This window comes from Oncorhynchus clarkii, chromosome 7, assembly GCF_045791955.1.
Source record: "Oncorhynchus clarkii lewisi isolate Uvic-CL-2024 chromosome 7, UVic_Ocla_1.0, whole genome shotgun sequence".
NCBI lineage: Eukaryota > Metazoa > Chordata > Actinopteri > Salmoniformes > Salmonidae > Oncorhynchus > Oncorhynchus clarkii.
In genome coordinates, this window is record NC_092153.1 from 15,827,390 (window position 1) to 15,833,750 (window position 6,361).

Here is a 6,361-nt window from a genome sequence, read left to right on the forward strand (position 1 = left end):
ACCAAGCTTTAACTTCCTGATTGATGTCTTAATATGTTGCTTCAATATATCCACATCATTTTCCATCCTCATGATGCCATTTCTTTTATGAAGTGCACCAGTCCCTCCTGCAACAAAGCACCCCCAGAACATGATGCTGCCACCCCCGTGCTTCACGGTTGGGATGGTGTTTTTCGGCTTGCAAGCTTGCCCCTGGTTCCTCCAAACATAACGATGGTTATTATGACCAAACAGTTCTATTTTTGTTTCATCAGACCAGAGGACATTTTTCCAAAAAGTACGATCTTTGGCCCCATGTGCAGTTGCAAAACGTTGTCTGGCTTTTTTATGGCGGTTTTGGAGCAGTGGCTTCTTCCTTGCTGAGCGGCCTTTCAGGTTATGTCGATATAGGACTCGTTTACTGTGGATATAGATACTTTTGTACCTGTTTCCTCCAGCATCTTCACAAGGTCCTTTGCTGTTGTTCTGGGATTGATTTGCACTTTTCGCACCAAAGTACGTTCATCTCTAGGAGACAGAACGCGTCTCCTACCTGAGCGGTATGATGGCTGTGTGGTCCCATGGTGTTTATACTTGCATACTATTGTTTGTACAGATGAACGTGGTACCTTCAGGCATTTGGAAATTGCTCCCAATGATGAACCAGACTTGTGGAGGTGTACAATTATTTTTTCTGAGGTCTTGGCTGATTTCAATTGATTTTCCCATGATGTCAAGCAAAGAGGCACTGAGTTTGAAGGTAGGCCTTGAAATACATCCACGGGTATACCTCCAATTGACTCAAATTTGGTCAATTAGCCTATCAGAAGCTTCCTAAGCCATGACATCATTTTCTGTAATTTTCCAAGCTGTTTAAAGGCACGGCTTGGCTGGCTGTCAACTTAGTGTATGTAAACTTCTAACCCACTGTTATAAGTGAAATAATCTGTCTGTAAACAATTGTTGGAAAAATTACTTGCGTCATGCCAAAGTAGATGTCCTAACCGACTTGCCAAAACTATAGTTTGATAATAAGAAATTTGTGGAGTGGATGAAAAATGAGTTTGAATGACTCCATAAGTGTATGTAAACTTCCGACTTCAACTGTAGATGGGAGGGGTTGAGTGTAGCGGAAGGATAGAAGTAAAAAGAAACAAAGGTTGTGTTCGTAAAATGTATCCACGGGTTTCCTGGCGAGGTTACTGGGGAAACGATTATGTGGCACTTCCGGCAGAAGTAGCGAAGTACTGAGTAGATTTTAGATGCCAACTGGGATAAGCAATAAGATATTCACTCGCTAGATGATGAAATGTTATGGAGCTCAGGGACAACATGTGCTGTTCGTGGTTGACACAGACACAACTTAATGATTGGCTTAAATTGGAGTGCTTCGACCATAAACCAAAAACTAAATCAGAATGTTCCTGTCAGAGATAGTACAGTCACAAAAACATAGAACATTTTGGGGGGGCTTTTTTAAGTTTGTTTGTTCGTTTCACTTTGTTGATAAGACACCAATGCAGGATAATTAATCTCTTTAATTTCTACCAGCCACTTTTTATATATATATATATATCTGCCACTTTTGAAATCTATATTAAACGCTTTATAATTGTAAACACTGAGTCAGTGGTAGGCTAACTGACATTAGAAATATGAGACATATTGTGGAACCTTAATCCATGATTATTCTTCATTTATAAAAAAGATTAATAGTTTGTTTAACACTTTTTTTGGTTACTACATGATTCCATGTGTTATTTCATAGTTTTGATGTCTTCACTATTTAAAAAATTCAAGAAAAACTCGAATGAGTAGGTGTCCAAGCTTTTGACTGATACTGTATATACACAAGATTTTCTGGTCTGAAACCAAGATTGAACTCTTTGGCCTGAATGCCAAGCGTCACGTGAAGCATGGTGGTGGCAGCATCATGCTGTGGGGGATGTTTTTCAGCAGCAGGGACTGGGAGACTAGTCAGGATCGAGGCAAAGATGAACAGAGCAAAGTACAAAGAGATCCTTGATGAAAACCTGCTCCAGAGCACTCAGGACCTCAGACTGGGGCAAGGTTCACCGTCCAACAGGACAACGACCCTAAGCACACAGCCAAGACATCGCAGGAGTGGCTTCAGGACAAGTCTTTGAATGTCCTTGAGTGGCCCAGCCAGAGCCCGGACTTGAACCCGATCGATCAAACATCTCTGGAGAGACCTGAAAATAGCTGTGCAGCAACGCTCCCTATCCAACCTGACAGAGCTTGAGAGGATCTGCAGAGAAGAATGGGAGAAACTCCCCAAATACAGCTATGCCAAGATTGTAGCGTCATACCCAAGAAGACTTGATGCTGTAATCGCTGCCAAAGGTGCTTCAATAAAGTACTGAGTAAAAGGTCTGGATACTTATGTAAATGTGATATTATATTTTTTAATTTTTAATAAATTAGCAAACATTTCTCAAAACCTGTTTTTGTTTTGTCATTATGGGGTATTGTGTGTCTGAATACTTTCCGAACACTATATATTTACAAAAAATATATATGGGGGATTGAAAATGATGCAGGTAATTACGTTGATGGAAGCAACAATCTATCTGCAACATTAAAGCTGATCTACCCCTAAAAGGATTTTTAAAAACCGAGGGGTAATCTATTTCTGTGTTTTAAGTATTTCAAAAGGACCATATCATTAGTGTGCCTGCAGGTGGAAAAAGTATACTTAAAGGTAGACTCAGCTAAATGGCATTGCCTCGAGCAGCACCACAGATATTGAAATGCAAGACTTCGCTCTCACACATTCACATACAGTATCTGCGCATGTGAATGGGTTTGCTTCATGCTGTTACAGTGTGGTAGCAATGGAACCAAACTGGCAGAGAAATGTTGCCCCATGCTTCAACGCTCGTAGTTGTTGCGGAAATTGACCCACTTTGCCGTTTACTTGGGGTGGACAAGTAGGCATATTACGCAAAAGTCTAGCAACCCAAAGGTTTTGTGTATGAATCTCATCATGGACAACTTTAGCATTCTAGCTAATCAACCATTTTTCAACTACTTACTACTTTTTAGCAACTTTGTAACTACTTGGCATGTTAGCGAACCCTTCCCTTAACCGTAACCCTTTTAGCTAAACCTTCCCATAACCCTAACCTTAACTCTTTAACCTAACTCCTAACCTTAACCCCTAACTTAGCTAACTTTAGCCAGCTAGCTAACATTAGTGTTAGCCACCTAGCTAATGTTAGCCACAACAAATTGGAAACCGTAACCTATGATAAGTTTTTGCACATTCATAACATATTGTTCATTTTACGAATTCCTAACATATTGTAATATATTGTATGAATTGCAATTTCTTATATACTGTATTAATTGCATTTCATAACATATACAAATTGTAATGCGTAACATATCATACAAAATGGATGATGGACATCCACAAATGAATACATACCATATGAAACGTAGCATATCATACTAAATGTGTCTTAGACTTACTTACAGAAAAATACTAAATGTTCTGAGACCAGGTTGTGTTACAAGGAAACTGTGTTATTCTGTTCATTGGACAGCAGAGAGTTCAAAGCCTGAGCGACATGGGTGCGCTCCTATCATTTAAATTGAGTTGATTAGATTAGACTCTTGGTGTGTTTTCCTATCTTCTTTAAACTACCAAACGGCAAAGAAATGTTCATTCAGGTTGGGCGTGAGTTTCTGCTTGACTTTGGTTAAGGACAGTGAATTTGTTCATACTTTGTTTGCAAACTCCTGTGTGTATCACACACACAGTTTTTTCTCTTAGATCATTTTGATCAGAAGACACGTGTAACCATGTTGAGTCTTACACTACATGGCCAAAAGTATCTGGACACCTGCTCCTCAAACATCTCATTCAAAATTAATGTGTATTGAAGCGTGATTTATCACTCCAGAGAACACATTTCCACTGTTCCAGAGTCCAATGGCCGTGAGCTTTACACCGCTCTAGTCAACGCTTGGCATTACGCATGGTGATCTTAGCTTGTGTGCGGCTGCTCGGCCATGGAAACCCATTTCATGAAGCTCCCGACTAACAGTTATTGTGCTGACATTGCTTCCAGAGGCAGTTTGGAACTCGGTAGTGAGTGCTGCAACCAAGGACAGACAATTTTTACACACTACGCACTTCAGCACTTGGCGGTCTTGTTCTGTGAGCTTGTGTGGCCTACCACTTCTCGGCTGAGCCGTTGTTGCTCCTAGACGTTTCCACTTCACAATAACAGCACTTACAGTTGACTGGCGCAGCTCTAGCAGGGTAGAAATTTGAAGTACCGACTTGTTGGAAAGGTGGCATCCTATGACGGTGCCACATTGAAAGTCACTGAGCTCTTCAGTAAGACCATTCTACTGCCAATATAGGCTATGGTGATTGCATGGCTGTGTTCTTGATTTTATACACCTGTCAGCAACAGGTGTGGCTGAAATAGCCGAATCCACAAATTTGAAGGGGTGTTACTGTGTTATTCTGTAATGTCACATGTATTTCATGTACACTGTAATTGAGTGTTAATTCTTTAGTGATTAATACATCCTATTAGTTGAATTAAGCAAATGCATTCCACATTTTAGAGGAATTATTTTATTTACTATTTAGTAGGTCTACCGGTAGTTGTTATTAGGGTCTTTCTATAAATAATGAGGCCAGTGTGACATTGGGCAAAACATTTCTAAATGTTTTGAAACAAGATCAAAAGTATTTTCATGCAGTTCCACATCTATACTTAGAGGAATAAAAAGGGAATAGATGCAAAGTAGCCCATTACTCCACCTATACAACAACACAGGACTAGGACTATACATCCTGTAAGTAGCCCATTACTCCACCTATACAACAACACAGGACTAGGACTATACATCCTTTAAGTAGCCCATTACTCCACCTATACAACAACACAGGACTAGGACTATACATCCTATAAGTAGCCCATTACTCCACCTATACAACAACACAGGACTAGGACTATACATCCTGTAAGTAGCCCATTACTCCACCTATACAACAACACAGGACTAGGACTATACATCCTGTAAGTAGCCCATTACTCCACCTATACAACAACACAGGACTAGGACTATACATCCTTTAAGTAGCCCATTACTCCACCTATACAACAACACAGGACTAGGACTATACATCCTTTAAGTAGCCCATTACTCCACCTATACAACAACACAGGACTAGGACTATACATCCTTTAAGTAGGGTTCATACAGACACTGGCAAGTCTAATTCAAGGATGTTCAGGGATGCTTTCAAGAACTTCATTTTAATTTTAGAGGACCTCAATGTTATGAAATTGTATAATTGATCTGCTAATAGAGCAGTAACACACCAGCGCACTACTTTTCTGGAGAAAAAAAGAACATTGCCAGCACTGCAGACAGATATTTGGTCTGCTAATACAGGACTTGGAAAGGACCAGTGCACTACTTTGGGAAGAAAATGTTTTATATTTCCCTAGTCCCTCCCTACCCCCTCATCCAAGAGTCTATTTGGGATTCAGCACCCCTACTTCCCGTGGCTATGTAGATATTAGATCCAATGTGGATCCAGGCACCACTGTCTTCACCAGTTTAAGGAATGAGACATTCCTCGACAACACCTTTAAATGCGCTTTCACAACAGCTGTTCGTCACTTGACTGTCATTCAGAAAATTGCCTTCTGGATCAGATGATGATGATGTGTGAAAATATCATGGCATAACTAATCAGCTGGACACCAAATGTGCATCCAACAAGTATTATGCATAATCATTGAAGAACCACGTTATTGACAACATCGATTTAGGTTTTAAGTATCAAGGTAAGGTGACTCTTTCGGGTTAGAGGCATTCGACCTTGCAATTAAATACATCATTTTGGATTTGTGTGCCCATGAAAACTGTTTTCACGCCATAAGATAAGGAGACACAACATGTTATGTAGTTTCTGATATCTCTATACAACAAACTGTCCAACAGCTAGATCCAGGATTCTTACAGGGTTCAAGTTCAATGTATAACTTAACTGATTGTGTAATATGTTATATAATGACAACTTACACTACCATAAATACAAGGACAGAAAGTAATATTTTGTCACATGATTTTGGACAAATCCGTCAAGACACCAACCATGATAGTGTGTGAAACAGGTTGTAAATCAACTCGTGAATTTGACTGAATATAGCTATGATGCCCCCTTCTATCTTCATGTATTGACATTAAAAAAATGATCAATGACTTATCAACATCTGCAACAAGTTGTCCAGTGTAGGAAATCCTCCCTGGTACCCTAGTACATAGAAAGACCCGTTTACACTATACACATAGCTTATGCTTGGTTCCACCTTGACATCCCTGTTCT